The 25,653-nt window shown below is 39.2% G+C and overlaps 1 protein-coding gene across 11 annotated transcripts in view; it reads right to left on the bottom strand.

Annotated features, from left to right (window-relative positions):
• SIPA1L1 (signal induced proliferation associated 1 like 1) overlaps positions 1–25,653 on the bottom strand; it is a 433,967-nt gene that overhangs the window by 124,446 nt on the left and 283,868 nt on the right. The window lies entirely within an intron of this gene.

Here is a 25,653-nt window from a genome sequence, read left to right as displayed (position 1 = left end):
TTGTTTTTCAAACCTCCAAAATGCTTACTTTACATTATTGTATTTCATTTATGCATTATTGTATTTCATTTATATTTGACATGGCTAAATGACTGGATTGTGACATAGTATCTCATTATCACACAAAATGCATACACATTTGAAAATACATGTTATTTCCATACAAAATATAAGTATTTGAAAATCCATGAGAATAATAAGAAAAAATAGCATAAATATCGAATCATGTAGTTTCAAATTTAAGTAGTGCATATGAAAATATTTTGCAGGTACTAAAGCACAATTACAAAAGCTACAATCATAAATGTTGAGAGCTCTCTAAGAATATTATCATAAGCCATGGAAATTCAAAAGAAGAAAAACACAATGGGAATACAAGCAACAAACATCTCATATATAAGAAATAACCCACTATATGTCACAAAATTCATGTACAGACACTTATGTATATCCTCAAAGCACAGCACATGAGAATCACACTCAGATTATTTACTCTTACTTTGCACACAATTCTAATAAGCTTGGTTGTCTGGTCTTCAAGCTCACAGCTTTATTTCAGAGGTGTGATAATTCCAGGTGTTGACAAAGTCCAGGGTGTAGGGCTGATACAGACTTGCATGCAGACAGCAATGTGATAGAACAACTGACAACAAGGAAGAAAACAGAAAGGGAGGAGACAGAAATAGTATAAAAAAGCGGACAAGAACTTAAAGAGAAACAAGACAGCAGTCTGGGACCATTTACTGAAGGAGCAAAGCTTAACATGCTTTGATAACCTCAGAGGATATTGTACTGGTGCAGCACAGATCAACAGTGGATGCATCAGAGTGTGAGTCACATTCATTACCTGGTCCTTGTACTTCATGGACTCTAATAAAAACCAACTTCTAGGAACTCCTCAAGTACACCCCACATATCTCACAATGGGCAGGTGGCGCGGCAGTTCTCTGCTGCTGGAGAAATTCCCAGATACAGGGCCACTATAAATTCATCATCAATAACCTCAATTTATCCTCATCCTCGAGCTTTTCCTGGTCAGCTCCTCTCTCCATTTCTCCAGGGAAGATGTGGCAAACATGCTCTATTCTCCGGTAACCACCCCTCATCTACCTTCTCCTCAATCTTGGCAAATGACAATGTGTCTACATCACAAAGGAAATAAAGAAGCCACTTCAGATGCAAACTTAATCACCATCCACACAAATTCACCAGCATCCAGATTCTAGCTTCTTTTTCTGTATTATACAAAGCCCCACCCCCACACCCCCACCCCCCATTTGCCCATTCCTCCTTCCTAGGGACTCAGGTGCCTTGATGACCCTCTTTTTTTATCTTCAACTTCTCCCTCTAGACTTGCTAATTCCCACCATCGTTTAATTACCTTAAAACTCACATTTATTCTCAACTCCTTACCACCTGTCAGAACTAAAGAGTTATCTCCTCTTTCCTTTCTTCCATTGGAAACTTCTTGAAATAGCTGTCCAATTCCTCACTTCAGAATTATCATCTGACTTCCACTGCATGGGTCACCAATGACTTTCTCAAAGTTAAAACAAACGGTACTTTTGGTCCTTACCTGGCTCAAACTCTCCATAACATCTAGCACAGATGATCACTTCATTTTTTCTAGAAACACACTTACTTCCTTGTTCCTATGACATCACCTACCCTCTTCTGATTTTCCTTCTACCGCTCTGGCTGTTCTAGCTCAGTTTTCCTCCCTCTTCCCATCTGAATAGTCCACCTACTTTCAGAACTTCAACTGCCAACTCAATGTTGACGACTCTCAGAGGTCTACATGTCCTCTCCAGACATCTCTAAGCCTGAGATCTTTTTTGTTTTTGTTGTTGTTTATGTGTTTGTTTTGAGACAGAGTCTCACTCTGTCACCTACACTGGAGTACAGTGGTGTGATCTTGGCTCACTGCAACCTCCGCCTCCTGTGTTCAAGCGATTCTCTTGCCTCAGCCTCTGGAGTAGCTGGGATTACAGGTGTGCACCACCATGCCCGGCTATTTTTTTATATTTTTTGTAGAGACAGGTTTTCACCATGTTGGTCAGGCTGGTCTCAAACTCCTGACCTCAAGTGATCTGCCCGCCTTGGCCTCCCAAAATGCTGGGATTACAGGCCTGAGCCACTGTGCCGGGCCAAAGCCTGAGATCTTTACATTTACCTAATGGAACCGTTTGTCCCATGCGCATCTGCAAAAGTGAAACTATCACCTTCCCACAGAAACCTATATAGCTCCCTGACCAGTCCCTATTTCAGCAACTGCTACCACATTTGCTCGTGACAGGCCCACTGCCATGCTCTGTGAATTCCAGCTTCTGGACATCTCTCAAATCCATCTTTTCCTCATCCCACTGCCACTGATTTATCCTATCATCACTTGCCTGAGTGTTTGTAGTAGTCTTCTAACTGGTTTATTTTTATCCAACTTATTCACACTGCCAGATGATCCTTCTAAAATGCAAATCTGATCAACTACTACGAAACTTAAAACACTTAGGTTCTTGTACCTTTTCATGGTTTCCCAAACGTTCTCATAACCTGTCACTGTCAATCACTCCAGCCTCAGCTCAGACCTTTTACCCTCTTAAATTTGGAGAACCAATGATACTAAATTTCTCTTTCAGGTGCTCAAACTCACAGTCTTTTATCATCTGAAAAAATCTGCTGAGAACATTCTTTCCATAACCCCTCTTTATTTGGCTAAGTCCTCTAATTTTTAGGTCTCATCCGAAGTATGACATAGATATCTTTGAAAAGAGGGACTAAATACTGGAAGAAAATTAAAGTGTTTACTTTGGATACTGATACTAATAACTATTTTAAAGTGTTATGAATTCATAACATAAATTATTAAAACCAAATATTTAATACATCTCAAGAACAAAAATAGAAACATTACAAAAATGTAAATAAAATATAAATTTATAAACTAAAAATATTAAACAATCATTTTAGTATTACCGGTAGACAAAATACAAATTGTGTTAATAAGGTTACTTTGTTAATAATAAAAACTGTAAAATTAATGATAATTCAAACTTTTTGTGTGTCATCATCAAAACCTGACTACATTTTTTTGTAACTTTTCCTAGCTGCTAATGAAGCATATTTCTGAATTTGGGGAATGGTGATGGGATAATTATAAACTAAATTCCAACACTTTCTTCATACTCTAGCTTCAAACAAACCCATCTCTGGTTAGATAACGCTAGGAAGATATTTTTGAACTTGTGTCAAGTTTTTTCATTAAAAAGAGCTCTCGCTATTATTTCCCAAATAGCTTTTCCAGACAGTCTTCATCAGTATCAGTTCTATTGGTATGGATGGAGACTCCAGTCCAATTTTCCATGCTAAATTCACCACTATCATCACCAGACTCTACTTTTTCAAAAAGTCTTTGAACTTGAAAAAAAATTACTTTTACAATAAAAGCTGTTTTTTGTCCACTGTCCTTTTTTTTCCCTTAAGGATTACAGAAGTACAGAAAAAACTCTTTCCATATGAACGTAAGTTTATTCTATTCAAAATCCTAATGTGCAATTTAAATTTAACCCTCTGGTACAGAAGCGTTTCATTCAGCAAATCACCATGCATCACAATTTTCAGGTTTTTTTTTTTTTTTTTTGGAGACAGAGTCTTGCTCTGTGGCCCAGACTGGAGTGCTGTGGCGTGATCTTGGCCCACTGCAACCTCCGCCTCCTGGGTTAAAGAAGTTCAATTGTTCAAGCAATTCTCCTGCCTCAGCCTCCCAAGTAGCTGGGACTACAGGCGCATGCCACCACGCCTAGCTAATTTTTGTATTTTTTTTAGTAGAGGTTTCACCACATTGGCCAGGCTGGTCTCAAACTCCTGACCTCAGGTGATCTTCCCACCTCAGCTTCCCAAAGTGCTAGGATAACAGGCATGAGCCACCACACATGGTTACAATTTTGAGTTCTAAATGGACTGCAGTCTCTTCCTTCCTTCAGGCCCCTAGTCCCTGGGCAGTGTGTCTACATTTGCTCTGTGATGTAGCATTTTAAATTTGTTTTCCTATCAGCCATCGACTTCCATTGTTCGCTAGTGAAGATATCCGTAATTACAAAGTGTTCTTCTAGCCAGGTCCACAATTGTCTTTCTCTTTCTTCTGAAGTGAAAAGTTTAGCAGGGATGGGGGGTAAGGACAGGGGAGTTACAGACGAAGTGCGTTAAAGAAAGGGAAGGAAGACTTCGATGAGGAAATTCAGGATGAGGAAAGTCAGGGGAAGGGAAGAGGAATTGGAAACTCAAGTAGAGTGGATAAAACTTCTGATGGATGAACTGAAATACAGGTATCAACCCACCAGAAATTAGAATATTTTAGAGCCAGCATACTGGGATGCCAAAAACCAATACAGCAATCACCAACCATATTAGAATGATATAATGCAGCAAAGCAAACCATTTTGCCAAGTACTCTAATAATCACATCAACCAAAAAAAAAAGGGTACTTCCTTCTTTTTTATACATGTGGCAACTTTGATTTAAAGAAGATAAGTCACTTAGCCACAAGCAGTATATAGCAGTACCAGATTTAAACATATTAACTGCTGATTTCAAAGCTCATTTACTTAGCCATTACACACAACATTATGTTCCCATAAGTTTCTAAAATTTTATTATGAATAAAAAAATCATTAAATAAAACTTGGTTCCTAAAGGAATAAACTATTTATCTAGTCAGATGAGACATAATGCTTTATTTCTTGATGTGCTGTTTAGCTAAGGTTTTGTTGAAAGGGGGAGAGATTAACATTATATCCATATACGGTTGACTTCCTTCCACCTACTCCATTCCTCACATTTAAATGTTTAGTCTGAAGTTTTCTTATTAGTTCTGGTTCTTGAGTTTTAACTAGGATGGTACAAAGAGTAACAATAAATAATTATGTCATCATTAAAATATTCCAGGTAAATAGTTTTATTTTTAGTTGATACTTTCACAATAATGATTATAATAAAAATTTCACATTCTTAGTGAGGGGAAACAGCGAATAGTTCAAAGCTCAAAGTAATCAGATCAGGTACAGTCCAATCACCTGATTATAAGGTATATATAAGCATGTGTGTACAAGGCAAAGAAAGTTAAGCTTGGTGTTTTACTTGTGAAGGGGAAAGGAAACTACAATTACAAGAGTTACAGGGCTTTAACTATCAATTTTTTGTCACTTGCACTGGTTATCATGGTATCTGCAGGCTATGTATTAATATTTCAGTTGCATACTTCCCTGAGGACATCTATAGCATAATCTGAACTGAATGTAATTATGAACAGTAAAAATATAGTTTTACAAGTAATCTGTAAAGTTATAATTTATTGCTTAAAACATCTGTTTACAATAGCTAAATTGTTTAATAGAAAAAACAGACATCATAAACATGAATCAAAGAAACACAAAGCAAATAAAACTTAACTACTATCTCATGCCTAACCCAATATCAGAAACAATGTTTCTGAAATAAAAAACCAGCCCTTGGTAGATATGTAACATATTCATACATTACTGGTGGCACTGTGGATATGTTAAAGTCACAAAAATGTTCACATCCAAATCTTAGAATTACCCTAATTGATCATGCAGAAAGAAAAATAAAATCTTTTCCATTTTTCCCAAGAAAAAAACACCATAAGTCAATGTATAATGGGGATGCTAAATATACAAGTAATAAGCAGACAGACTTGGGCTTCATCATATATCAGCAGGTCAAAGAATGGAAGTGACAACTTCAATAGCTTAAATTAAAATTATTTCACCATTTTTAACATTTAAACTTTTTTTTTAAATAGTCTACTTGGTTGGTTACATGTGTGCCACTATCAGTACGGTTAACAACATAAAATTTGACCCTCAATGTTTTCATCAGTTTAATATTTTCATTAGACACACACATGCACACATATGTTTATCGCAGCACTATTTACAATAGCAAAGACTTGGAACCAACCTAAATGCCCATCATGATAGACTGGATAAAGAAAATGTGGCACATATAAACCATGGAATACTATGCGGTCATAAAAAAGAGTGAGTCATGTCCTTTGCAGGGACATGGATGAAGCTGGAAGCCATCATTCTCAGCAAACTAACACAGTAACAGAAAACCAAACATTGCATGTTCTCACTCATAAGTGGGAGTTGAACAATGAGAACATGGACACAGGGAGGGGAACATCACATATGGAGGCCTGTCAGGGGGTGGGGGTCAAGGGGAGGATTAGGACAAATACCTAATGCACATGGGGCTTAAAACCTAGATGACAGGTTGATAGGTGCAGCAAACCACCATGGCACATGTATACCTATGTAACAAACCTGCACGTTCTGCACATGTATCCCAGAACATAACATAAAATAAAATAAAATTAAATTAAATTAAATTAAAATAACTAGGGAAACCACCCACTGTTCAAATTTTTCAGGTTTTGTTTTTGTCCAACTTCTTACATCTTAATCTGACTAATGACTAAGAAAGAGAGGACAGAGCTAAAGGATTGGATAACTCAGTGTTAAAAAGAAAGAAATTTATTATCTTGTTAAAAGGAAACACAAGTCTGCCAAAGTGGACATAGTAAGAGGCCAACTGTTTAAAGAATGGCTCTCCTTCTGGGAAGTGCACCACTCAGATTCTCAGTTTCTGGTCCTCAAAGGGCTCATCCTAATTTTAAGGGTGGAGGTTCCATGAGAACTAAACAGCCTAGGACTTCGCACCATAATCAAAAGCAGGTCAGAGTAATGGATGGGGACATTTAAACAGGACTGGCCACATGCCAGAATTCTGTCCCAAAGCATGGCACTAAGCTTATAATTACTGTTGCCTAAGAGTAATTGCTCACATTTACAAAGTGCATAGTACTCTTACATTCCATCTCTTCTTCTCATAGGTAACACTTAAAAAGTGGGGTGATGTATTTGCCAAGATTACATGGAATTTGGGGGTTTAAAACAGTATCTAAAGTAGCACCTAATAGGCCTCTAACTTTTCAGTAAAAGGCAAACTTTAGTATGAAGTTATGTTGATATTAATAAATTGCATCTAAATGATTAAAGAAAAACATACAAAGAAAACCCTATTTAAAACAAAAGGACATACATTCCAACTTTTCTGTACATAAAAAAATTATTTTTAAATAAAGGGAGGATAAAGATTAGCAGAATCATGAGAGATTTTTTATTGGCTGCTATCAGTCTATGACAAATGGCCAACAGTTATATTTTTAAAAATTGAAACTCACTAGTGATCAAATAAAATGTCTTTTGTTGGTCTTTAATAAATGTTCAAAAATATAAACTGTAAATATTCAAAGTAGTTAAGAGAATGTTAAACTACAAGTCTTAAACATACCAGTGGATCTTTCTGGTCTAAGCTTTCTTAAGAGCAATTTGGCAATAAAAATCAAGGCTCCTGTAAAGCTCGCATTTCATTTACAGGGCACCACCTTATGGAAATAATTAGATATGTGGAAAAAACTCATATAACAAGGCTGTGGCTAGGAATAGAAATTAGGGGGTCTATAAACTTGACTGAAAAAAAAGTGCATCTTTATTTTCACTAACTTCTAACTGAAATTTAGTGTTTTCATCAATTATAAATGCAGACAACAAACAATATTAGTTGTACATGTGACTTTGACACCAATAGAAATCACAGTTTAATATTACATTAAAGTTGTTGCAGACATATCAGAATATTAACTACATTCACCCCTACTTTGAAATGATGGTAATTAACAGAGCTGCTGCCAGGTCTTTTTTTCATGAAATAAGAAAGAAGCACATCCATTACTATGTCTCAAAATTTTAACACATGCTTGGTTTGCTTTGTATTTTCACTCCATGCACTTTAAAACATTATTCTGGCAGGGCGGGGCGGGGTGGGGGGAGGGCAGGGGAAGTGGCTTACTAATCAAGGTCAAGGTAGGAGGACTGCTTGAGCCTAGGAGTTCAAGACCAGTCTGAGCAACATAGTGAGACACCATCACTACAAAAAATTGGCCAAGCGCGGTGGCTCACGCCTGTAATCCCAACACTTTGGGAGGCCGAGGTGGATAGACTGCTTGAGGTCAGGAGTTGGAGACCATCCTGGCCAACATGGTGAAACCCCCTCTCTACTAAAAATTCAGAAACTAGCTGGGCATGGTGGCGTGCATCTGTAATCCCAGCTACTTGAGAGGCTGAGGCAGGAGAATCACTGGAACCCAGGAGGCGGAGGTGGCAGTGAGCTGAGATTGCCCCACTGCACTCCAGCCTGGGCAACACAGCAAGACTCTAAATAAATAAATAAATAAATAAATAAATAAATACATACATACATAAAATATTAGCTGGGCACAGTGGTGCACACCTGTAGTCCCAGTTATTTGGGAAGATGAGGTATGACGAGCACTTGAACCCAGGAGATCAAGGTGGCAGTGAGCTGTGATTATGCCACTACACTCCAGCCTGGGTGACAGAGCAAGACCCAGTCTCAAATAAATAAATAAATAAAAATTTCTTCCAAGGAGAGTTCATAGGCTTCACTAAACTGTTATCGGGATCAATGGGGCAACAACAACAAAAAGTTAAGACCAGCTAATGTAAGCATTATTTATTATAATAAGAATTGGAAAAAACATCTGAAAAACTTTAAATAAGAGAAAGACAAAAATATAAAACTGTGCTTAAGACTCCTTATTTATTTTAAAATGGAGTATGCATGTATTAAGACTGATAGGGCAGAAATAAAATCAATAGCATTCCCAAAAATTAATTTTCTATAGTTTCTATTTTTTCTATAACGATATACATATATAACTTTTGTAATTGGAAGTTTTTTGTTTGTTTTTTGTTTTGTTTTGTTTTTTGAGACAGAATCTCGCTTTGTCACCCAGGCTGGAGTGTAGTGGCACGATGGCTCACTGCAACCTCCACCTCCCAGGTTCAAGCGATTCTTCTGCTTCAGCCTCCTAAGTAGCTGGGATTACAGGCATGCGCCACCACGCCCGGCTAACCTCTGTATTTCTAGTACAGACAGGGTTTCACCACGTTGGTCAGGCTGGTCTCAAACTCCTGACCTCATGATCTGCCTGCCTCAGCCTCCCAAAGTGCTGGGACTACAGACATGAGCCACCGTGCCTGGCCAGAAGATTTTTTTTTTTAAGTATAAAAAATGCATTTGGTTTGCAAATGGTCAATGACTATAAAGAATATGTTTAAAAGTTGCATATTAATGCAACTTTTTATTTTTAATGTTAATACCAATTCAAACATTAGCTTAGGAAACAAAATTAACATCTAAATGGAGAAATTACAATGAAACACTTGTATCTAAATGAATTTCCTTATGTTTAAAACACCCTTTATACCTCCTTACCAGGGATATTGCAGCAAGGTGTCTTCCTATGGAAAAGGCTTCTGAAGGATTTAGGGGCAAGTCTCTAACAGGTAGCCAGAAATTCAGTTAAGGCAGAAGTCACTACTGCTAACAAGGACAGGGACCATGCAGTGTCCCAAACACTCAGCAAAATCTACCTATTTGTTGACTAAATGTTCACATGAGTCCTAGAGATGGCTTCTGCTCATGCTTCTCTCAGACTTAACTTGAATGCAAATAGGAAGATGTCTCCCCTCATTGCCTTGATGCTCAGATTAATGGGCTCACCATACAGAGGAGGAAGCTCCATTAGAAGACTGGAAAAGGAATTGATGCAATAAAGCAAAATTTTTTTTGAGTACCTAATTTCAGGGCTCAGAATGAGGGTCTCACTGTCTGAAGATGCAATGAGGTATACATTTGGGAAATAGGTGGCAAGCTTGATTATGTGTGTCATCAACTTGTACTGAAACAACAGATCTAAAAGGCCCTTTGTTTAGAGAATGCTAAACAAAGAGCACAGAAACTCACTGGAATATGGAAATCAGCAAGCAAGGTAGTTGCTTTGATCTTTTTATGTGGATGGTGTTGGGGCACAGATAACAATACCCCAAAGTATGGCGCTTTTGCATGCTGGGCACTTTTTATTAAAGAAATTGAAAAGCCTTAGAAGCTGCCTCAGAACCAAGGACCTTCTAAATCTTCTCTAGTTTCTCCCCTGAAAGCAAAGGGGGGGACTCTCTGGAATTTCCTTATCTGACTGAGGAAACGTCTTCCAAAAGTGAAACTGTCTTAAAACTCCCTCCCTAGGAATCACATCAGATAACCAGGAAAGATTAACCACTTGAAATCACAGGCCAATTTTCTTTCTTTTTTTTTTTTTTTTTAAGTTTTTTTCTTTTTTATTATTATACTTTAGGTTTTAGGGTACATGTGCACAATGTGCAGGTTTGTTACATATGTATCCATGTGCCATGTTGATTTCCTGCACCCATTAACTCGTCATTTAGCATTAGGTGTATCTCCTAATGCTGTCCCTCCCTCCTCCCCCCACCCCACAACAGTCCCCAGAGTGTGATGTTCCCTTTCCTGTGTCCATGAGTTCTCGTTGTTCAATTCCCACCTATGAGTGAGAACATGCGGTGTTTGGTTTTTTGTCCTTGCGATAGTTTACTGAGAATGATGTTTTCCAGTTTCATCCATGTCCCTACAAAGGACATGAATTCATCATTTTTTATGGCTGCATAGCATTCCATGGTGTATATGTGCCACATTTTCTTAATCCAGTCTATCGTTGTTGGACATTTGGGTTGGTTCCAACTCTTTGCTATTGTGAATAGTGCTGCAATAAACATACGTGTGCATGTGTCTTTATAGCAGCATGATTTATAGTCCTTTGGGTATATACCCAGTAATGGGATGGCTGGGTCAAATGGTATTTCTAGTTCTAGATCCCTGAGGAATCGCCACACTGACTTCCACAATGGTTGAACTAGTTTACAGTCCCACCAACAGTGTAAAAGTGTTCCTATTTCTCCACATCCTCTCCAGCATCTGTTGTTTCCTGACTTTTTAATGATGGCCATTCTAACTGGTGTGAGATGGTATCTCACTGTGGTTTTGATTTGCATTTCTCTGATGGCCAGTGATGATGAGCATTTCTTCATGTGTTTTTTGGCTGCATAAATGTCTTCTTTTGAGAAGTGTCTGTTCATGTCCTTTGCCCACTTTTTGATGGGGTTGTTTGTTTTTTTCTTGTAAATTTGTTTGAGTTCATTGTAGATTCTGGATATTAGCCCTTTGTCAGATGAGTAGGTTGCAAAAATTTTCTCCCATTCTGTAGGTTGCCTGTTCATTCTGATGATAGTTTCTTTTGCTGTGCAGAAGCTCTTTAGTTTAATGAGATCCCATTTGTCATTTTGGCTTTTGTTGCCATTGCTTTTGGTGTTTTAGACATGAAGTCCTTGCCCACGCCTATGTCCTGAATGGTATTGCCTAGGTTTTCTTGTAGGATTTTAATGGTTTTAGGTCTAACATATAAGTCTTTAATCCATCTTGAATTAATTTTTGTATAAGGTGTAAGGAAGGGATCCAGTTGCAGCTTTCTACATATGGCTAGCCAGTTTTCCCAGCACCATTTATTAAATAGGGAATCCTTTCTCCATTTCTTGTTTTTGTCAGGTTTGTCAAAGATCAGATAGTTGTAGATATGCGGCATCATTTCTGAGGGCTCTGTTCTGTTCCATTGATCTATGTCTCTGTTGTGGTACCAGTACCATGCTGTTTTGGTTACTGTAGCCTTGTAGTATAGTTTGAAGTCAGGTAGCGTGATGCCTCCAGCTTTGTTCTTTTGGCTTAGGATTGACTTGGCGATGCGGGCTCTTTTTTGGTTCCATACGAACTTTAAAGTAGTTTTTTCCAATTCTGTGAAGAAAGTCATTGGTAGCTTGATGGGGATGGCATTGAATCTATAAATTACCTTGGGCAGTATGGCCATTTTCACGATATTGATTCTTCCAACCCATGAGCATGGAATGTTCTTCCATTTGTTTGTATCCTCTTTTATTTCATTGAGCAGTGGTTTGTAGTTCTCCTTGAAGAGGTCCTTCACATCCCTTGTAAGTTGGATTCCTAGGTATTTTATTCTCTTTGAAGCAATTGTGAATGGGAGTTCACTCATGATTTGGCTGTTTGTCTGTGATTGGTGTACAAGAATGCTTGTGATTTTTGTACATTAATTTTGTATCCTGAGACTTTGCTGAAGTTGCTAATCAGCTTAAGGAGATTTTGGGCTGAGACAATGGGGTTTTCTAGATATACAATCATGTCATCTGCAAACAGGGACAATTTGACTTCCTCTTTTCCTAATTGAATACCCTTTATTTCCTTCTCCTGCCTGATTGCTCTGGCCAGAACTTCCAGCACTATGTTGAATAGGAGTGGTGAGAGAGGGCATCCCTGTCTTGTGCCAGTTTTCAGAGGGAATGCTTCCAGTTTTTGCCCATTCAGTATGATATTGGCTGTGAGTGTGTCATAGATAGCTCTTATTATTTTGAGATACGTCCCATCAATACCTAATTTATTGAGAGTTTTTAGCATGAAGGTTGTTGAATTTTGTCAAAGGCCTTTTCTGCATCTATTGAGATAATCATGTGGTTTTTGTCTTTGGTTCTGTTTATATGCTGGATTACATTTATTGATTTGCGTATGTTGAACCAGCCTTGCATCCCAGGGATGAAGCCCACTTGATTATGGTGGATAAGCTTTTTGATGTGCTGCTGGATTCAGTTTGCCAGTATTTTATTGAGGATTTTTGCATCAATGTTCATCAAGGATATTGGTCTGAAATTCTCTTTTTTGGTTATGTCTCTGCCAGGCTTTGGTATCAGGACGATGCTGGCTTCATAAAATGTGTTAGGGAGGATTCCCTCTTTTTCTATCGATTGGAATAGTTTCAGAAGGAATGGTACCAGTTCCTCCTTGTAGCTCTGGTAGAATTCAGCTGTGAATCCATCAGGTCCTGGACTCTTTTTGGTTGGTAAGCTACTGATTATTGCCACAATTTCAGAACCTGTTATTGGTCTAGTCAGAGATTCAACTTCTTCCTGGTTTAGTCTTGGGAGGGTGTATTTGTCGAGGAATTTATCCATTTCTTCTAGATTTTTAGTTTATTTGCGTAGAGGTGTTTGTAGTATTCTCTGATGGTAGATTGTATTTCTGTGGGATCAGGGGTGATATCCCCTTTTTCATTTTTTATTGCATCTATTTGATTCTTCTCTCTTTTCTTCTTTATTAATCTTGCTAGTGGTCTATGAATTTTGTTGATCTTTTCAAAAAACCAGCTCCTGGATTCATTAATTTTTTGAAGGGTTTTTTGGGTCTCTATTTCCTTCAGTTCTGCTCTGATTTTAGTTATTTCTAGCCTTCTGCTAGCTTTTGAATGTGTTTGCTCTTGCTTTTCTAGTTCTTTTAATTGTGATGTTAGGGTGTCAATTTTGGATCTTTCCTGCTTTCTCTTGTGGCCATTTAGTGCTATAAATTTCCCTCTACATACTGCTTTGAACGTGTCCCAGAGATTCTGGTATGTTGTGTCTTTGTTCTCGTTGGTTTCAAAGAACATCTTTATTTCTGCCTTCATTTCATTATGTACCCAGTAGTCATTCAGGAGCAGGTTGTTCAGTTTCCATGTAGTTGAGCGGTTTTGAGTGAGTTTCTTAATCCTGAGTTCTAGTTTGATTGCACTGTGGTCTGAGAGACAGTTTGTTACAATTTCTGTTCTTTTACATTTGCTGAGGAGAGCTTTACTTCCAACTATGTGGTCAATTTTGGAATAGGTGTGGTGTGGTGCTGAAAAAAATGTATATTCTGTTGATTTGGGGTGGAGAGTTCTGTAGATGTCTATTAGGTCCACTTTGTGCAGAGCTGAGTTCAATTCCTGGATATCCTTGTTAACTGTCTGTCTCATTGATCTGTCTAATGTTGACAGTGGGGTGTTAAAATCTCCCATTATTATTGTGTGGGAGTTTAAGTCCCTTTGTAGGTCACTCAGGACTTGCTTTATGAATCTGGGTGCTCCTGTGTTGGGTGCATATATATTTAGGATAGTTAGCTCTTCTTGTTGAATTGATCCCTTTACCATTATGTAATGGCCTTCTTTGTCTCTTTTGATCTTTGTTGGTTTAAAGTCTATTTTATCAGAGACTAGGATTGCAACCCCTGCCTTTTTTTGTTTTCCATTTGCTTGATAGATCTTCCTCCATCCCTCTATTTTGAGTCTATGTGTGTCTCTGCACGTGAGATGGGTTTCCTGAATACAGCACACTGATGGGTCCTGACTCCTTATCCAGTTTGCCAGTCTGTGTCTTTTAATTGGAGCATTTAGCCCATTTACATTTAAAGTTAATATTGTTATGTGTGAATCTGATCCTGTCATTATGATGTTAGTTGGTTATTTTGCTCGTTAGTTGATGCAGTTTCTTCCTAGCATCAATGGTCTTTACAGTTTGGCATGTTTTTGCAGTGGCTGGTACCGGTTGCTCCTTTCCATGTTTAGTGCTTCCTTCAGGAGCTCTTTTAGGGCAGGCCTGGTGGTGACAAAATCACTCAGCGTTTGCTTGTCTGTAAAGGATTTTATTTCTCCTTCACTTATGAAGCTTAGTTTGGCTGGATATGAAATTCTGGGTTGAAAATTCTTTTCTTTAAGAATGTTGAATATCAGCCCCCACTCTCTTCTGGCTTGTAGAGTTTCTGCTGAGAGATCAGCTGTTAGTCTGATGGGCTTCCCTTTGTGGGTAACCTGACCTTTCTCTCTGGCTGCCCTTAACATTTTTTCCTTCATTTCAACTTTGGTGAATCTGACAATTATGTGTCTTGGAGTTGCTCTTCTCGAGGAGTATCTTTGTGGCGTTCTCTGTATTTCCTGAATCTGAATGTTGGCCTGCCTTGCTAGATTGGGGAAATTCTCCTGGATAATATCTTGCAGAGTGTTTTCCGACTTGGTTCCATTCTCTCCGTCATTTTCAGGTACACCAATCAGACGTAGATTTGGTCTTTTCACATAGTCCCAAATTTCTTGGGAGGCTTTGTTCATTTCTTTTTATTCTTTTTTCTCTAAACTTCCCTTCTTGCTTCATTTCATTCATTTCATCTTCCATCACTGATACCCTTTCTTCCAGTTGATCGCATCTGCTACTGAGGCTTCTGCAATCTTCATGTAGTTCTCGAAACTTGGCTTTCAGCTCCATCAGCTCCTTTCAGCCCTTCTCTCCATTGGTTATTCTAGTTATCCATTCTTCTAATTTTTTTTCAAAGTTTTAAACTTCTTTGCTATTGTTTTGAATTTCCTCCCGTAGCTCAGAGTAGTTTGATCATCTGAAGCCTTCTTCTCTCAACTCGTCAAAGTCATCCTCCATCCAGCTTTGTTCTGTTGCTGGTGAGGAACTGTGTTCCTTTGGAGGAGGAGAGGTGCTCTGCTTTTTAGAGTTTCCAGTTTTTCTGCTCTGTTTTTTCCCCATCTTTGTGGTTTTATCTACTTTTGGTCTTTGATGATGGTGACGTACAGATGGGTTTTTGGTGTGGATGTCCTTTCAGTTTGTTAGTTTTCCTTCTACCAGACAGGACCCTCAGCTGCAGGTGTGTTGGAGTTTACTAGAGGTCCACTCCAGACCGTTTGGCTGGGTGTCAGCAGCGGTGGCTGCAGAACAGTGGATTTTCGTGAGACCACAAATTCAGCTGTCTGATAGTTCCTCTGGAAGTTTTGTCTCAGAGGAGTACCCGGCCGAGTGAGGTGTCAGTCTGTCCTTACTGGGGGGGTGCCTCCCAGTTAGGCTGCTCAGGGGTGAGGGACCCACTTTAGGAGGCAGTCTGTCCGTTCTCAGATCTCCAGCTGCATGCTGGGAGAACCACTACTCTCTTCAAAGCTGTCAGTCAGACAGGGACATTTAAGTCTCTGGAGGTTCCTGCTGACTTTTTGTTTGTCTGTGCCCTGCCCCCAGAGGTGGAGCCTACAGAGGCAGGCAGGCCTCCTTGAGCTGTGGTGGGCTCCACCCAGTTCGAGCTTCCTGGCTGCTTTGTTTACCTAAGCAAGCCTGGGCAATGGCGGGCGCCCCTCCTCCAGCCTCGCTGCCACCTTGCAGCTTGATCTCAGACTGCTGTGCTAGCAATCAGCGAGACTCCGTGGGCATAGGACTCACCAAGCCAGGTGCGGGACACAATCTCCTAGTGTGCCGTTTTCCAGGCCCGTTGGAAAAGCGCAGTATTAGGGTGGGACTGACCCGATATTCCAGGTGCCGTCTGTTACCCCTTTCTTTGCCTAGGAAAGGGAACTCCCTGAGCCCTTGCGCTTCCCGAGTGAGGCAATGCCTCGCCCTGCTTTGGCTCACGCACAGTGTGCTTCACCGACTGCCCTGCACCCACTGTTTGGCACTCCCTAGTGAGATGAAACCGGTACCTCAAACAGAAATGCTGAAATCACCTGTCTTCTGTGTCGCTCAGGCTGGGAGCTGCAGACTGGAGCTGTTCCTATTCGGCCATCTTGGCTAGCGAATCCACAGGCCAATTTTCTGTAGTGATGGCGTCTCACTATGTTGCACAGGCTGGTCTTGAACTCCTGGGCTCAAGCAGTCCTCCCACCTTGCCTCCAAAAGCATTGGTATTAGTAAGCCACTGCCCCCTGGCCAGAATTATGTTTTAAAGTGCATGGAATAAAAATACAAAGCAAAACACCAAGCATATTGAAACACAGTTGCAAAAATGTTAAAAGAGAAAACACTAATAGTCACCACACCATGCAGGCTTTTCATCTATTATGCTGAGGGCAGTCCCTGGAAATTACCTGCGTGAGTTTATCTGTAAATTAAAACCACCATTGTTCATAGTCAAGTTCTGCTCCTCACCTTCCTGTCATCTCCCCCTGGAACTCAGAGGAGCTTTGTTCCAGGACATTATCTATTCTTTGGGCTCATTCATTCCCCCTGAAAATCATTTACTACCGTCACAATTGCCTACATCCCCCAATTCCCTCTACGCTATCAAGGGGATGCTATTTAAGCTTCAATCATCTAGCCAATCTTTTGGTGTCACATCTTCTATGGTTCCTGTGTTTATGCATGTATATGACTGTATATGAAGGTTTTTATTTGTTTTTAATTTTTTTTTCTGCCTGAAAAAAATAAAGTTTTAACTTTTTATCTGGACTCCTTTTAGACTTAGAGAAAAGTTACAAAAATAGTACAGGTTATTTCCATATTGCTCACCCAGACTCCCCCAGTGCTAACATCTTATATAACGACATACAGTACAATAATCATTGTCAAAACCAGGAAATTGAACCTGCTTGGTTGGGACTGGTTGGGAGCGTGGAAAGACTCCCCAGTGCAGGGTAAGTGAGAGATCCCCCATGAGCCACATTTCCATTGTGGACTCACTCTTGTGATCCTAGCTATGGAAGAGCCCCATGACCCGTGCAGGCCTTGAAACAAATATAAGGAGATGCCTGGAAACCGTGCCAGGGCACTGCTCAGGACGAAGCCCACAATTGGTCTGACATACCCTCCTGAGTCCTATGCAGCTACAGCATGCATAATGACACCATTTTGACAGCCTAGTCCCAAAGAGATTGCACCCTGCCCTAGGGATCAACAGCACTTGCATCTCCACATTCCTGGAACCCCACCGACATCCCCTATATACAGCCACTGCCACAGCAAACTGCTACCACCAGGGCTGAAGCATGGGCCACCTGGCAGCAACCCCCCTTCCTTCAGCAGAGGAAGATCACCCATTTTCACATACCCAGACAGACTTCACGGCCTGCACCTGCCTTTGTTGTGGGCTGCCATCATTGGGGCTGAAGCACAAGGGAAGGGCATGTTTTCCACCCGTCTGCATGCGGCTGCTGCTACTGAAAGCAATCCCGCCATCCCCAGGAGCACAGCCACAGAGCAGCCACTGCCATCTCCACCTGAGCAATCTTCCAGGGATCTGGGGATAACTCAGCCCCTGCCTACCATAGCCAGTGTTTCATGTGCCATCAAGGAGGCGGAGGTCAAGCTTTCTCGGCCCACCGTAGCCACGGCCAACACCAGTGCACACCACTTAGAACTCAGAGGGTCATCCCACCACTGTTACTGCTATCACCCCATCATGCCTGCTTCCCAGGGCCCAGGACTACAACAATTGTACAGCCCACTGCCATCATTACTGGTATCCAAGCAAGCTACCTGTAGCCCCAGAGTTAACCTGCCAGGACCTGCTAGCACAAATGCTGGTGTTTGCTGCCCTGAGGCCCAGACACACACAGACTCAGTCCAACACTGCTACCACTGGACTCGACGACTGGCCCACCTCCTAGGCACCAGCAAAAGTTCAGCAGAGCCTCCATTAACAACTGTACCCTAAGTCGTTGAGGAAATCACAGATACCACTTATGCTGTTTACAGACAAAGACATTACACAGAGACTATACTACTACATGCACCCAGAATCAAAGTCAAAATGCCCTACCCAAGCGGCACTACAGATACATTTTCAGAAAAAGTCAGTCCCCATGAAAGTAAACTCAAAAAACTGCAAGAAGCAACTGTTACATCAGATGTGTACATAGCAATGTAAGGACATAGAAACCACGAAAAAACTAAGAAATATGACATCTTAAAAGGAATACAATTAAGTCTCCAGCAACAGATCCCAATCAAAAAGAAATATACAAAATCCTAGAAAAAGAATTCAAAATGTTGATTAATGAAGCTCAGTGAAATACAACCAAATACTGAAAAACAACATAAATATATCAGAATATGAATGAAAAATTTACCAAAGAGATAGAAATTATAAAAAGAAACAAACAGAAATATTGGAAGTGAGGAATTCATTGAATGAAATACAAAATACATTTGAAAGCATCAACAATAGACAGACTCCTGGCTCATGTCTGTAGATTAAGCAGAAAAAAAAGAATCTCAGTACTTTTAGACAGATCTTTTGAAATAACATAATCAGTCAAACATTGCAAAAAAAGAATAAAAAAATGCACAGCCTATGTGGCATGAGACATTATAAAGCAACCAAATATTCAAATTTTCAGAGTCCCAGAAGGTGAAAAGAAAATCAAAGAGTTAGAAAATATATTTAATGAAATAATAAGATAAAAACATTCCAAGTGTAGCAAGAGATTTAGATATCCAAATACAGGAAGCTTACAGATCCCCAAACAGAAACAATAAAAAAGGGTCTTCTCCACGGCACATTTTGGTCAAACCATCAAAAGCCAAAGACAAAAATAGCAAGAGAAAAGTGTGTAGTCACTTATAAAGGGACCCCCATCAGACTAACAGTGGATTTCTAAGGAGAAAACTTATAAGCCAGTAGAGAACGGGAGGATATATTAGAAGTGCTGGGAAAAAAAAAGAAAAAAAAAACAAAAACCTGTCAGCCAAGGCTACTATACTCAGCAGTTATCCTTCATAAATGAAGGAAAAAGAGTCTTTCCAAGACAAGCAAAAGCTGAGATAATCCATCTTTTTTTAGCATTAAATTCAGTGCTAAAAAAAAATGCTTAAGTGAGTCCTAGCCCTGGAAGTGAAAGAATGATAACTACCATCGTGAAAACACACAAAAATGTTACCACTCCAGAAAGCCACCAAACTTGGCCAGGTGCAGCGGCTCCCACCTGTAATCCCAGCACTCTGGGAGGCTGAGGCAGAAAGATTGCTTGAATCTAGTAGTTTGAGACCAGCTTGGGCAACATAGTGAGACTTCATCCCTAGAAACAAATTTTTTTAAAAATTAGCTAAGGCCAGGTGCAGTTGCCCAAACCTATATTGTTCTAGCACTGTGGGAGGCCGGAGCAGATGGCTTGAGCTCAGGAGTTCAAGACCAGCCAGGGCAACATGGCGAAACCTCATCTCTATAAAAAACAGAAAAGTGAGCCAGGTGTGGTGGTGTGTACCAGCAGTCCCAGCTACTCAGGGGGCTGAGGCAGGAGGATCGAGCCTGGGAGGCAGAGGTTGCAGTTAGCTGAGATCAGGCCTCTATACTCTAGTCTGGTTGAAAGAGCAAAACTTGGTCTGGTTGAGAGAGCAAAACTTAGTCTGAAACAAAACAAACAAACAAAAAATTTATATATATATATGTATCTTGCTCTTGCTCCGTTGCCCAGGCTAGAGTACAGTGGCGCAATCTCGGCTCACTGCAACCTCCACCTCTCAGGTTCAAGCAATTCTCCTGCTTCAGCCTCCTGAGTAGCTGGGATGACAGGCGCACGCCTGGCTAATTTTTTTTTATTTTTAGTAGAAATGGGGTCTCACCATCTTGGCCAGGCTGGTCTCGAACTCCTGATCTCGTGATCCACCCGCCTCAGCCTCCCAAAGTGCTGGGATTACAGGCGTGGGCCACTACGCCCGGCCATATTTCTTTTTAATTAGTAAGGCATGGTGGCACATGCCTGTAGTCCTAGATATTCATGAGGCTGAGGTGGGAGGATCACTTAAAGCCTGCAGTAGGCCATGATCACACCACTGTACTCGGGCCTAAATAACAGAGTAAGCACCTGTCTCAAAAAAAAGAAAAAGAAAACCACCAAATCACAGTGGTAAACAATATGAGAAAGAAACCAATATACAAAATAACTAGAAATCAATTAATAAAGTGACAGAAATATGTCCCCACCTATAAATAATAACCTTGAATGTAAACAGATTAAATTTTCCACAGAAAAGATATAGATGGGCTGAATGGAAAAAAAATATATGACCCAACTATATAATGTCCACAAGAAACTCATCTTACCTCTGAAGAAACATTCAAACTACAGTAATAGGATGAAAAAGGTATTCCATGGAAATGGAAACCAAAAGTGAGCAGAATAGGTACACTTAGATAAAACAGACTTTAAGTCAAACAAAGTAAGAGACAATGAAGGCCATTATATAAGATATAGCAATTCAGCAAAAAGATATAACAATTCTAAACATATCTGCACTCACCACCAGAGCACTCAGATATATAAACAAAACATTATTAGATTTAAAGAGAAAGACTCCAATACTATTATAGTTAGAGCAGTGGTCCCCAACCTTTTAGGCACCAAGAACAGGTTTCGTGGAAGACCATTTTTCCATGGATGGTGGGGTCAGGGGACAGGCATTAGATTCTTATAAGGAGGGCACAACCTAGATCCCTCACATGCACAGTTCACAATAGGGTTCATTTGCGCTCCTATGAGAATTTAATGCCGACACTGTTCTGACTAGATGCAGAGCTTAGGTGATAATGCTGGCTCACCTGCTGCTCACCTCCTGCTGTGCAGCCTGGTTCCTAACAGGCCACAGACCAGTGGTTGGGGACTCCTGAGTTAGAGACTTCAACATCCTACTCTCACCCTTAGACAGATCATCCAGACAGAAAATTAATAAAGAAACACTGAATTTAAGCTACACATTAGACCAAATGGATGTAACAGACCTTTACAGAATATTTCATTCAGTAGCTGCGGCATACACATTCTTTTCATCAGCACATAGAACATTATCCAAGATAGACTGTATGTTAGGACCCAAATAAGTCTCAACAAAACTTTAAAACTTGAAATAATATCAAGTATCTCCTGAGACCACAATGAAATAAAACTAGAAACCAATAATAAGAGAAACTCTATAAACTGTAAAAATAAATAGAAATTAAACAACATGTTCCTGAATGACCACTGGGTCAAAGAAGAAACTAAAAAGAAAATGAAGAAATTTCTTGAAGCAAATGAAAACCAAAATACAATGTACAAAACCAATGGGACATGGCAAAAACAGTGTTAAGTGATAATTTTATAACAATAAGCAACTACTTCAAAAATAGAGAAAAATTTCAAATAAGCAATCTAATGGTGTACCTCAAGAAACTAGAAAAGTAAGAACAAATGAAACCCCAAATTAGTAGAAGGAAAGAAATAACAGATCACAGAAGAATTAAACAAAATAGAGACTAAAAACACAATAGAAAAAAAATCTACAAAATAAACAGTTGTGTTTTTTTTGAAAAGACAAATACAATCAATAAACCACTTGGTAGGATAACCAAGAAAAAAAAGGGAGAAGACCAAACTAAATTCAGAAATGAAAAAAGAGACATTATAACTGACAACTACAGAAATACAAAAGATCAGAGGCACTAACAAACTAAAAAACTTACAGGAAATGGATGAGTTCCTGGACACATACAACCTATCAAGATCAAATCCAGAAGACAAAGAAAATCTGAACAGAACAATAACAAGTTATAAGATCATGCAGTAATAAAAAGTCTCCCAATAAAGAAGAGTCCAGAACCCAATGGCTTTGCTCTCGAATTCTATCAAACTTCCCAAGAATACAAATTATCCTAAAAGTATTCCAAAAAACTGAAGAAGATGGAATTCTCCCTAACTCATTCTATGAAATCAACATTACTCTGATACCAAAACCAGACATGGACACAACAAAAAAAGAAAACTGCAGGTCAGCATCCCACATGAAAATACATGCAAAAATGTTCAACAAAATACAAACAAACTGAATCCAACAACACACCAAAGAAATAATACACCATAACCAAATGGGATTTATCTCAGAGATGTAAAGATGGTTCAAAATAGGCAACTCAATAAGTATGACATATCACATCAACTGAATGGAGGACAAAAACCATATGATCATCCCAATACACATAAAATTGTTTGGTAAAATTTTGCATCCCTTCATGATAAAAACTCTCAACAAACTAGGCATAGAAGAAACAGACCTCAACATCATAAAGGGCATATATGACCAACCCACAGCTAACATCACAATGAAGGGGGAAAAGCTGAAATCCTTTCCTCTAAGAATTGGAACAAGACAAGGATATCTACTTTCACCACTCCAATACAGTATTGGAAGTTCAAGCTGGAGCAATCAGGTAAAAGAAAGAAAAGGCATCTAAATCAGAAGAGATGAAGTCTAACTGTCCCTCTATACTGAAAATATAATCTTATATCTAGAAAAAACTTAAGTCTGCACCAAAAAAAAATCTTAGATCTGGATCATTAAATTCAATAAAGTTGCATTATACAAAATCATCATCAACACAAAATTCAGTAGTGTTCCTCTACACCAATAACGAATTAGTTGAGAAAGAAATCAAGAAGGCAATCCCATCTACAACAGAAACAAAAACGAAAACAAAAAAAAGAAAAGAAAAATACCTAGGAATAAATTAAACCAAAGTTGTAAAAGATCTCTATAAGGAAAACTATGAAACACTGTTGAACGAAATTGAAGAATACACAAACAAACATGTCCCATGCCCATGGACTGGAAGAATTTCATCATTAAAATGACAACATTTTACAGATTCAGTACAAATCCTCATTCAAAATACCAATGTCATTCTTTGCAGAAATAGAAAAAACATCCTAGAATTCATATGGAACCAAAAAAGAGGCAGAACAGACAAAACAATCCAGAGCAAAAAGAACGAAGCTGGAAACATCATATTACCTGACTTTAAAACATATTACAATGCTATAGTAATCAAAACAGCATGGCATCGGTCTAAAAACAGACACAAAGACCAATGGAACAGAATCCAGAATACAGAAAAATTCATACATTTACAGCCAACTAATTTTTGACAAGGGTGTCAAGAACACACAATGGGGAAAGGACACCCTCTTCAATAAATGGTGCTGGGAAAATTCTACACTCCTGTCTCTCACTATATACAAAACCAACTCAAAATGGATTAAAGACAAAATAAACACATGACCTGAAACTATAAAGCTACTAGAAGAAGGCAAAGGAGAAATGCTCCAGGACACTGGTTTAGGCAAAGACTTTATGGCTAAGACCTGAAAAGCACAGGCAATGAAAACAAGAATAGACATATGGGACTATACTAAAGTAAAAAGCTTTTGTATAGCAAAAGAAACAATCAAAAGAGTGAAGAAACCACGAGTTTAATGGGGTAAAATATTTCCAAATTCTTCATCTGACAAGGGACTAATATCCAGAATATGCAAGGAACTCAACAGTAAAACAAAAACAAAAAACAAATAATCCTATTAAAACAAGTATGAATAAACACTTCTGAAAAGAATACACACAAATGGCCAATAGGTATATAAGAAAATGCTCAACATCACTAATTATCAGAGGAATGCAAAGCAAAACCACAATGAGATAATCATCCCAGTTAGAATAGGCATTATTAAAAAGACAAAAAGACAACAGATGTTGGTGAAGATGCAGAGAAAAGGGAACTCATATACTGTTGATGGGTTAATACAGCCACTATGGAAAACAGTATGAAAAAAACTAAAAACAGAATTACCACAGTCCAGCAATTACTACTGAGTATTTATCCAAAGGAAAATAAATCAACATATCAAAAGGATACATACACTCAAACGTTTCTTGCAAAACTATTTGCAATAGCAAAGATATGGAATCAACCTACAGATCCATCAATGAATGAATGATGAAAATGTGGTATGTATACACAACAGAACATTATTTGGTGATTAAAAAAAAAAAAGAATGAAATCGCCGAGTGTGGTGGCTCATGCCTGTAATCTCAGCACTTTGGGAGGCCGAGGCGGGTGGATCACTTGAGGTCGGGAGTTTCAGACCAGCCTGATCAACATGGAGAAACCCCATCTCTACTAAAAATACAAAATTAGCCAGGCATGGTGGCGCATGCCTGTAATAACAGCTACTCGGGAGGCTGAGGTGGGAGAATCACTTGAACCTGGGAGGCAGAGGTTGCAGTGAGCCGAAATCGTGCCATTGCACTCCAGCCTGGAAGACAAGTGCAAAACTCCATCTCAAAAAAAAAAAAAAAAGAATGAAATCATGTCATTTGCAGCAACATGGATGGATGGAACTGGAGATCATTATGTTAAGTGAAATAAGCCAGGCACATAAAGACAAATATTGCATGTTTTCAGGCATATGTGGGAGCTAAAAAACTTGATCTCATGGAGGTAGAGAGTGTAACAATAGATATCAGAGACCAGGAAGGGTGTGTAGGTGGAAGTGGGGAAGGATGAAGACAGGGTGGTTAATGAGTACAAACATAGTTAGACAATAAAAGTTCTAATGCTCAATAGCACACTAGAGTGACTACAGTTATTAGCAATGATCTACTGGTATATTTCAAAATAGCTAGAAGAGAGGCCTTGAAATGCCCCCAACACATAGAAATGATACACAAGGTGATGGATATCCTCCCTCGCAAATAAAACTGGGAAATTAACATTAGTGCAATATCATTAACTAAAGTTCTTACTCAAATTTCGCCAGGGTTTCCACTATGTGGAATCCCCCCAATCCCATTCAGAATCCCATGCTGCATTTTGTTGTTACGTCCTTTTAATCCCCTATAGATTCTAAGAGTTCCTTAGTCTACTTGTCTTCCATGACCTTGACAGCTTTGAAGGGTATTTATCTCTCAATTTGGGTTTGTCTAGTAGTTTCAAGTGATTGGGCTGGGGTTGTGCCTCTTGGACAAGAGGACTACAGAAATGATGTGTCCTTCTCAGTGCATCCTGAGGTTCATATCAACCTTGATTCACTTAGGTAAGGCTGTGTCTGCCAGGTTTCTCCACTGTAGAGTTATTATCTTTCCTCCTGTAGTTTACAAATGTCTTAAGGGAGATACCTGGAGATCATGCAAATCCTGCTTCTCCTCCCATTTCTCCTTAAACAGTCATTCACTGATTTTAGCTTCCATCAGTTGTGTCCAGTAAAGTTTACAATAGTAAA

Source organism: Nomascus leucogenys, chromosome 1a (genome assembly GCF_006542625.1).
Source record: "Nomascus leucogenys isolate Asia chromosome 1a, Asia_NLE_v1, whole genome shotgun sequence".
Taxonomy (NCBI): Eukaryota; Metazoa; Chordata; class Mammalia; order Primates; family Hylobatidae; genus Nomascus; species Nomascus leucogenys.
This window is presented reverse-complemented; position numbering and strand designations above follow the sequence as displayed.